Here is an 11,039-nt window from a genome sequence, read left to right as displayed (position 1 = left end):
CAACCCACTTCCAGGAGCCATATCCCAACTTCCCTAAGATAAAGGGACGGTTATTCCCCATTTAAAGGTGGAACTACTCCAACGGTGGTTATTGGTTCACCACCATAAATACCCTGGAACCCCTCAGGTATTACTAAGTCCCAATACTCTCTAGCCCTGCTTACACCCTTGCTGACTTAGGCATCGGAGTGTCTTTGCAGGTACCACCCCCATCCATTCATATACACAAATCGGAAGGAGCCTCCAGCGTGCGAACCTGCTCGGAGACTACCATCCTCTGACGATTGGGCCAACCAACAGGTCCAGCCTACTAATCTCCGGTTACTCATCGTAATATTGGCGCCGTTGCCGAGGATCCGAGAGATCAACCAATAATGGCAGATAATTCACCAGAAGATGGTACGGCGGCCATTCAGAACAAGAGAATCTGGATACCGGAAATAATGACGCAGATATGACCCTCCACCAAGGAGCGAACAACCAGCACTGAGAAGGCACCTCAGGGTTAAAAAATCCGAAGGTGAACTCCTCGGAGGGACGCGAGTCAGGAAAGGAAGGGCCACCCCATGTGACCGAGCTAATGGGATTGGTCCACGGTCACCAAGGTCATTTAGAACGGCTGGAACAGGAATTAGAGTGACAACGAGAGGCGGAGAGGAATCTAAGGGATGAGATAGAGTGACGAAAAGAATTAGAGGAAAAACTCTTAAAACTAGAATCCTCTCTTAGAAGTTGGAACTCCCGTGGCGACCGAGAAGAGTCACCCTTAGGAGGAGAGGACCCATTCAGTGAGGACATAATGAGGGCAAAAGTTCCAAGAAACTTCAAAAGCCCTGATATGAACCTCTATGATGGAACGACAGACCCAAAGCATCATTTAAGCAACTTCAAAAGTCGGATGTACCTGGCTGATGCTTTTGATGCTACTCGTTGCAAAGCCTTCCCGACTACCTTGTCAAAGTCGGCGATGAAGTGGTTCGACAGCCTCCCTCCAAGGTCGGTCACCAGTTTTGAGGACCTCTCGCGAAAGTTTTTAATGAGGTTCTCCATCCAGAAGGATAAAGTAAAGCACGCACCAAGCCTCCTGAGAGTAAAGCAGGAGATCGGAGAACCTTTACGAGACTACATGGAAAGGTTCAACAAAGCGTGCTTGGAGATTCAAGACCTGCCTACAGAGGCAGTCATCATGGGACTAGTAAATGGACTTAGAGAAGGTCCCTTCTCCCAATCCATATAAAAAAGGCACCCCACCTCCTTGAGCAATGTACAAGAGAAAGCAAAAAAGTACATCAACATGGAGGAGAATGCTAGATTACGAGAGCCAAGTTGGCGACCTGGGCACCCCCACTCGATAAAAGAGAAAGGAAGGGAGCCCAAGAAAAAAGAGGAAGTCGGTCTCGACAGGCCGAGGAGATATCACTCTTATACTCCTCTAAAAGTTTCTTTGGTGGATGTATACAAAGAAATCTGCAATACCGAAAGACTGCCGCCTCCTAAGCCCATCAAAAACAAAAAGGGAGGAAGCCGCAGCGACTACTGTGAATACCATAAGATGTATGGTCACTTAACAAATGATTGCTACGACCTCAAAAATGTGATAGAAAAGTTGGCCAGGGAAGGCCGACTTGACAGATATCTCATGGAAAGGTCGGACAATCATATGAAAAGAAAACGAGATGACGGGGATAGAAGAGACCCACCACTACAAACCCCACGAGAGACACATACATATGATCTCGGGGGATTTGCGGGAGGGGGACTCACCAAGTCATCTCGCAAGAGACACTTCAAGCGAGTTTACCAGGTCGGGAGCGAAGCACCCGACCTCCCAACTATCTCACTTACAAAGGATGATGGGCAAGGAGTAATCCCTGGACATGATGATCTAGTGGTGATAACCATGATCTTGGAAAATGCCCATCTCCACAGAACTCTAGTAGACCAAGGGAGTTCAGCAGACATCCTTTTCAAGCCTGCATTCGAGAAACTAGGGTTGGATGAAAAGGAGTTGAGGGCTTACCCAGATACCTTGTACGGGCTAGGTGACACGCCAATAAAACTACTAGGATTCCTACCCCTCCACACGACCTTTGGAAAGGGGGAAATCCAAAACTCTGAGCATAGACTTTATAGTCATTGACGTCGGGTCAGCATATAATGCCTTGATTGGCAGAACTACCCTGAATCGGCTCGGAGCGGTAGTGTCTACCCTTCACCTTTGCATAAAATTCCCAACGTATGCGGGGATAGCAACGGTACGAGGAGACCAGAAATTGGCAAGAAAATGCTACAATGAAAGCCTGAACCTGAGAGAAAAGGGCAAAAAAGTTCACACCATAGAGCTTGGCGGAGCAAGAGCCAAAGAAGAGCTGCGACCGCACCCGGGGGGAAAAACTGAAGAAATACAGGTCGGTGAGGAGGAAGGAAAAAATACCAACCTAGGAGCCAGCCTAGAAGAAAACCTAAAGCAAAGGTTGACAAGGCTATTACGGGATAATTCCGACCTCTTTTCCTGGAAAGCCTCCGACATGCCAGGGATAAATCCCGAGCTCATGTCCCACAGGCTCTCAGTATACCCTGGATCGTGACCTGTGCAGCAGCAAAGGCAGAAAGGGCTCAAGCGGTGGAAGAACAGGTATAAGCGCTCCTAGAGGCCGGCTTCATCAGGGAGGTCAAGTATCCGACATGGCTAGCGAACATAGTGCTAGTCAAAAAGCAAAACTACAAGTGGAGGATGTGCGTTGACTATACCGACTTGAATAAAGCATGTCCCAAAGACCCTTATCCACTTCCGAGCATTGATACTTTAGTAGACTCCAGCTTGAGGTATAAATACTTGTCGTTCATGGACACTTACTCGGGATACAACCAAATCCCGATGTATAAGCCGGACCAAGAAAAAACATCATTCATCATGCCTAGAGCGAACTACTGCTACGTGGTCATGCCGTTCAGATTAAAGAATGTCGGGGCCACATATCAAAGGCTGATGAATAAGGTGTTTGCTCTCCACCTCGGGAACTTAATGGAAGTCTACGTAGATGACATGCTGATGAAAACTAAGGAAGAAGCCGACCTCATGACAGACCTCTCGCAAGTTTTCAACACCATAAGGTTGCATGGGATGAGACTAAATCCTGCAAAATGCACCTTCGCGATGGAGGCTGGAAAGTTTCTAGGGTTTATGCTAACCCAAAGGGGGATCGAAGCAAATCCCGACAAGTACAAAGCCATCCTAGAAATGAAAAGCCCAACTTGCTTAAGAGAGGTTCAACAACTGAATGGCCCACTTACAGCCCTCTCCAAGTTCTTGGCAGGATCAGCATTGAGATCCCTTCCACTATTTTCTCTACTACGAAAAGAATGCCAGTTCAAATGGACTCAGGAGTTCAAAAGGTTCTTAAGCCAACCCCCAATCCTGACCTGACCTCTAATCGGGGAAGAGCTCGTCCTCTATTTTTCCGTAGCAGACAAAGCTGTAGCATCAGCCCTGATCCGAGAAGATGAGGTCGGGCAGCATCCTGTGTACTTCACCAGCAAAGTCCTACAAGGCCCTGAACTAAGGTACCACAAACTAGAGAAGTTCGCTTACTCCCTAGTAATAGCCTCAGGAAGATTATGACCTTACATCCAAGCTCACACAATAAGAGTCTGAACAAACCAACCAATGAAGCAAATCCTCCAAAAGATAGATGTTGCGGGGAGAATGGTTCAGTGGGTAATAGAGCTCTCTGAGTTCGACTTAAAGTACGAAACCCGGATGGCAATTAAAGCCCAATGCCTCACCGACTTCATAGCAGAGTATGCGAGAGATCAGGAGGAAAAGCCAACTACATGGGAATTATATGTAGATGGATCCTCAAACAAGACAGGTAGCGGTGCAGGCATAATATTAGCTAATGAAGGGAGAACACAAATAGAAGTTTCCCTCAAATTTGAATTCCCAGCTTCCAATAACCAGGCAGAATATGAAGCTCTGATCGCGGGTTTAAGGTTGGCAGAAGAGGTCGGCGCGACAAAAGTGATGATATTCAGCGACTCTCAAGTAGTAACCTCCCAAATAAATGGAGTATCAGGCCAAAGACCCAAATATGAAGAGATACTTGGACAAAACTTTGGAGTACCTTAGGCGCTTTGTAGAAACCGAGGTCAGACACATCACCCGGGATCTTAATAGCAGAGCAGACGCCCTCTCCAAGTTAGCAAGTACCAAACCAGGGGGAAATAATAAAAGCTTGATCCAGGAAACTCTCCAAGAATCCTCTATAGTTAAAACAGAGGCCAAGCAAGACGTCCTTGAAGTAACCGGGCTAAACCTTGGATGGATGAATCCCTTGGTCGAATACTTAAAATTCGACACCCTCCCTAAAGAGGAAAAAGAGGCCAAGAAAATCCGAAGGGAAGTACAACGCTACACTCTGGTAAAAAATATCCTCTATAAAAGAGGAATATCAACACCACTGCTAAAGTGCGTCCTGACCTCAAAGACAATTGAAGTGTTAGAGGAGGTTCATAATGGAATCTGCGGAAACCATCTCGGGGCAAGGTTGCTAGCCAGAAAGATAATCCAAGCTGGGTTCTATTGGCCGACCTTACAGAAGGTTGCCACAGAATTTGTGAAGAAGTGCCAGCCATGCCAAATGCACACAAATTTCCACATGGCTCCCCCCGAGGAACTCATCAATATAACTTCTCCATGGCCTTTCGCAAAATGGGGGATGGATCTGTTAGGACCTTTTTCCCAAGCCCCAGGACAAGTCAAATACTTAATTGTGGGAATAGACTACTTCACAAAGTGGATAGAAGCAGAACCATTAGCCACCATCACGGCCCAGAGAAGTCGGAGGTTCCTCTACAAAAATATTATCACAAGGTATGGGATACCTCATTCCATCACCACGGATAATGGAACTCAGTTCACCGACTCTACCTTTAGAAGCCTGGTAGCCAGTATGAAGATCAAATACCAGTTCACCTTGGTGGAACATCCACAAGCAAATGGACAAGCCGAGGCAGCTAACAAGGTCATACTGGCAAGATTGAAGAAAAGGCTACAAGATGCAAAAGGAGCTTGGGCTGAGGAGCTCCCCCAAGTGTTGTGGGCTTATCGGACGACGCCACAATCTACCACAGAGGAAACACCCTTCCGACTTGTCTATGGCGTGGAAGCCATGATACCAGTAGAAATCGACGAGCAAAGTCCAAGGGTGATCTTCCATGATGAGGCCGGGAACATACAGGGGCACAAAGAGGAACTTGAATTGCTCCCTGAAGTCCGAGAGCAAGCCCAGATAAGAGAAGCGGCACTGAAGCAAAGGATGACTACCAGGTACAACAAAAAAGTCATTCGAAGGAGCTTCACCCCAGACGACTTGGTCTTAATCAGAAACGACATTGGAGTCAACAAATCTGGGGAAGGGAAGCTCGCTGCTAATTGGAAGGGACCTTACAAAATTAGTGAAGTCCTAGGAAAGGGTTATTATAAAGTAACCGAATTGAACGGCACCGAGCTACCTAGGTCGTGGCATGCTTGTAATACGAAAAGGTACTACAGTTAAAAGCGAACTCTACTCCCTGATGTACTCTTTTCCCAACTTCATGATTTTTTCCCAAAAGAAAAGAGTTTTTCCTGAAGGGGGGGTTTTTAACGAGGCATCACAGTAGAGGCTAAGGGGCCATAAATAGTCGAAAACCCTTAGTAGCAGTAAAGTACCTTTGCAAATAAATAAAGATCTTTTTACAATATCTCTTATAAATTCCTTCTCACTTTTCTTTCTTTCTACAAAACGCGCCGACTTAAGCTCGACAAAGCGTGAAAATCCCATGAACCGACCTACATGATCGTCAGGATAAAACGACGAGATACAAGTCGGTGTAAAGAGGTTATAAAAGTAGATCGTGACAAACTCGGAAATCATCTGATTACAAGTCGGAAAAACCGAGAAACAAAGAAATGCATCGCAAAATAACCTAAGTCATAAGAACTCAATAAATCAAAAATTGAGTATAAGGAATACCAAAAAGAGATAAGAAAACCTATTGAAAACACCAAGGCAAAGGCTGTCCCAAGTCCTCGAGAAAAGGACAGTCAGCCAAGAAAAAGGTTTTTTTTTAAAAAAAAAAGGAAGGATCAAAAAGGCTTTTTCAAAACCTAAACAAAAAGGCATGCGCACAATCGACATAGAAAGATAACCTAAACCCTTATCCAAAAAAGGGTATTTTTAAATATTTTGTTTACGGCCATAAAAGGCCAACAAAATGTCAACAAAATATCATCACAAACATAAAAAGAAAGAAATTGTCTAAAAACGGGGGCCCACAGGCCGGACCCCATATAGCCATAATAAATTTTTAGTTAAGAAGGACGTTACCATCAGAGCCGGGAAGAGTAGTCAGAGCACCACCAAAGTCAGGGAGAGTAGTCAGAACGCCATCAGGACCAGGAAGAGAAGTCGAAACCATATCCATGGGAGATGGAGTGGGAGTTCCGGGAGCCTTTGAAGAACTCGGGGCATCTTTTGGTCTGGAAGGGAACTCCATTACCCTCTGCCCCCGAGTCTTCAGCTCAGACTCGGAAACAGGTCTGGGAGGAGAAACGATAGCCCCGTCGACCACAATCTTATCCGGGTCAAAAGGAGAGAGATCCAGGTCAGGAGCAAGAACCCCGACCTGTTCTTTGAAGATCCTCCACGCTTCTTCGGCCCCATCAGCAATGGAGTCCTCCAACTCCGCATAGGCATCCCGAGATCTCATCAAATCCTTCCTCACCTCCACGAGGTCCTCGAACAAACTTGTATAACTTTGCTGCGCCTTCTCCCTCAGGCCCTCCGTGATGGAACACTGGGCCTGCAACTTCCTCTCCCTCTCCCGGAGGTCATCCCTCTCCTCCTTCAATTTTGCGACCTCCTTCCTCAGCATCTTCTCCCGCTCTTGATATAAGAGAATCCTCCCCTCCATCTCTTCAACCCTCAGGGATGAACCCAAAGAGCTAAGGGGAGTCTTCTAAAAAATATCCAGAAATTTCGTGCACACCCCTGCTGCCCTGACACTCTCCTAAACCATAATATTAAGGTGGTTTCGAACAGAAGCATCATCCATACTTATACGAGTATGAGGATAGATATACTTCCGAACAAACTGAGGCGCATCCACCTTGGCCTCACCTTCAAAAGAAGAGCTAGACTCTAAAGTCTTGTGCTTCTTCTTTTCTGGCCCAGGAGAAGATCGGGGAGGAGGGGACGGCAGAGAAGAGGCTGATGAAGAGATGACAATAGGTTAGGTGGGGTCCCCAAGTTGTGAGAAGGGGGAGGAGGGGAAGGAAGAGAAGGACCAGCTGCCCTGGCACCACCGACTCTGGCGCAAGACCTCGCCTTGGCCTCCTAAACTCTCTGGTAAGATTTCCTGGAATTCTTCTTCGCCATCTCTGTAAAAGTAATTAGGAAGCCAAAGTCAATAAAACAAGTCCGAGAAAACAACCCTGAAGACCATCAGGTCAGAAAATATGACAAACAAACAAAAGCTACCTAGTTGAGCCTGGGCAAAGGTCGGAGACCCCTGGAGGAACCTTTTTGTATCCAGGTAAGGGGCTCTCCCCACACTTCTGGGAAAGACCCCACAATGGCCGCCTCCACCTCATCCAAATCATCCAAACTATATTTTTCACAAGGAGATGCCTCTAGCCAGTATAGGAGAAAGCGAGGAGAAAAATCTTGGTCCAGAAAAAAGGGGTGGTGACCCTCTACAGATTGCACTTTAAAAAACAAGTTTTTAAAATCATGGAAGGATTCATCAAAAAGGGTAAAAATTCTCCGGCCTTGTATAGCCCGAAAAGAAACCCACTATTGTTTGTTATTTTGCATACTGAAGGGATTAGTCATATGGAAGAGGAAAAAGAAAATCTTCAAGGAAGTCGGAAAGTCCAATGCATGGCTGATAAATTGATACATTTTCAGAAAATTCCAAGAATTAGGGTGAAGTTGGGTAGGAGCAACACGACAATGACATAAAACGGCTATCTCAAAGTCGGAAAAAGGAAGAAAAATGCCCAAACGGGTAATCAGGCTCTCATACATATAGAAAAAATGAGGGGCTGCCTCAGAAGCCCTCCCAAAACAAACCTGGTCTTCCGGACCCGAGGCAACCAGTTCATATTTTGGCTCATCCTCATCAGAAGTACAAAGCCTATTACGTATGCGGAGATCGGTGATATAGTCAGTATCCACCCAAGATTCTTCCCCAAGAACCGTACCGTCAACCCATGATGAAAGAGACTCTAAAGTAGACATCTTTTTTAATGAAAGGGGGCAATGAATCCTACAAAGAAAAAAGGAAAGAAATCAAAATGAAGTCTCTGAGGGTCTGAGGCAGAAGTTTCCAAAACCAGCAGAATTGCTAAAACGACGGTCAACACTCCTCCGAAACAAAAACATGCAAATGAAAGCATTTGTAAAAGAGGAGAAAAGAAGAGCTGACCTTTACTTCTGAAGCAACAGGCGACCAAAGACAAGAACGAAGCTTTCTCCAGAACAAGAGTGTGCGAATATGAAGTTTTCAGAAACGAAACAACGAAAGAGAAGGAAAGTATTTATAAACACGCTAGGGGCATAATGGTAAAAACAGATGCAGTCATTAATGGGTGCACCGTTACCAATGCAACTGATCTCCACGTGTGGATACTCGAACTCCTAACGGACGCGATGCTTGATTAGACGCGACTGTGGAGAAATTCAAAAATCACGTCGGTTCCAAAAATCACATCGGTTCCTCTGCAGATCGGTTACAATCCCGAATTAAAATACTCGAATCCAACTCCTGAAAGAGATTGGGCTTGAGCAGGGGCACTGTTCATACCCTGACCCAATGCTAAGGCCCAGGACCCAATGAGAGGCCCAATCCAAAGAATTGACCTTCACTCTGCACCGACCTTTTCCCCAAAGAAGTCGGTTCTTATCACGACTTGCTCTAAAGAAGTCAGGGACGAAGATCAGCTGGCAGATAACACTCATTCAAATGAGTAATTGCCCATAAAATCTCTCAACCCACTTCCAGGAGCCATATCCCAACTTCCCTAAGATAAAGGGACGGTTATTCCCCCCTTTAAAGGTGGAACTACTCCAACGGTGGTTATTGCTTCACCACCATAAATACCCTGGCACCCCTCAGGTATTACTAAGTCCCAATACTCTCTAGCCCTACTTACATCCTTGCTGACTTAGGCATCGGAGTGTCTTTGCAGGTACCACCCCCATCCATTCACATACACAAATCGGAAGGAGCCTCCAGCGTGCGAACCTGCTTGGAGACTACCATCCTCTGACGATTGGGCCAACCAACAAGTCCAGCCCACTAATCTCCGGTTACCCATCGTAACAACAACAACAATAATAATAATCTTTTTTTATATACATTATTTTAACAAAATATTAATTTCAGCTAAAACATATAACAATTATTTAAAGTGTATGTTTTAGGATTTTTTATGTTTACATTTGTCTTCAATTATTATATTAATCTAATGGTGCTATTATATAGCAAAGATATTTTGGTAATTAAGTTTAATTAAATTTGTCTAATAGGTTTGTTGCGTTTGATTTTGAAAACAGGATAAGATAAGACATTGAGAAAAAGACACAAAAGACAAAGATACAAATTAGTGTTATTATATTTTATTTGGTGATAAACTAGAATAATTTATAAAAGTCTAAATTATTCTCTTTTTTTTATTTAAAAAATTTGAGAAGAAAAATATAATAATAAAAAATATATCTGGACACAATGTCTCTATCTATATCTCATTTATCAAATACAATTTTGTGTCTTTGTGTTCCTATTTCAGTGTCATGTGCGTATAGACAAACGCAACCTTAAAAATTGGTAAAAAAAAAATTAGTTAAAGAAGAAAAAAGAGAAAAACAAGAGGCATAAGAAGAAAAAAAAATTGATTAGACTCTATTATAAAAATAATTTGTTCACCTAATATTTTTTATAAAATAAAAAAATTAATTTTTCATTTTTAAATATATTAAAAATTTAAATAATAATATTATATTTTTATTATTTGTATTACTCATGACATATGTAGTTACTAAAATTTGTGTGTTAATCTTGTGACTTATCAATATATATAAACTACAATGTTTGTAAATAATGATTTCAAATTTGATATTTACTTTTGTTAATAATTTTGTCAAAAGATTTAAATTAATTATATATTTTCTTCTGCTAATAAAATAAAGCAAAGCAAATATTTAACAATTTAATTTTTTTTATCAACATAAAAATAATTTAATTTTAATTCATTGTCAGTATAAAAACAGTTTTACACATACATTCAGATATATAACTTATGTTAACAAAAATAACTTAATTTTACTTTGACTACATGAATGGTGTTTTAAAACAAACAATGAATATGATTAGACTATTGTATAAAATATTTTACACTATTAACACATCAAAAATAAACTCTATAAAAAAAATAAAGGCATAAATAATTATTTTTTACTTAAATTCGATATGTATAATTTTTTTTATAAATTGATTTTACTAAATTCACGATCACAGACAATTTCAGATTTTATTTTTTAACTAAATTCAGGGTTTTGAAATTTAAATCCATCTACTCTGTTACCATCGTTAAAAGTAGTTCCCACATTTTTGCATACCTTAAAATAATTACATGCTGTAATTCTATTTTCACCTCCTATTACACTATATTAATTTTTTTGCCGTAGACAAATACATGATTTAATATGTATCTATCATTTTAGAGAATTTAGAGGTGAGGGATTAGAGATTATGGTTGAAGGGTTACGATTTAGGATTAAAGGTATAAAATTTATGGTGTAGGATTTCAGATTCATGGTTTGGGATTTAGAGTCCAAGATTTAGAGTATTGAAAATAATAGTTTAGGATTTTAGGGTTTATAATTTAGAATTTAAACGTTTATGATTTATGTATTTAAAAAAAATTTACACGAATATCCATTTTTAGTTGATCAATTCGAATAAATTTCTTTTTATATTTTTGTAATTTGTAA

Source organism: Arachis ipaensis, chromosome B01 (genome assembly GCF_000816755.2).
Source record: "Arachis ipaensis cultivar K30076 chromosome B01, Araip1.1, whole genome shotgun sequence".
In the NCBI taxonomy this organism is placed as follows: Eukaryota; Viridiplantae; Streptophyta; class Magnoliopsida; order Fabales; family Fabaceae; genus Arachis; species Arachis ipaensis.
This window is presented reverse-complemented; position numbering follows the sequence as displayed.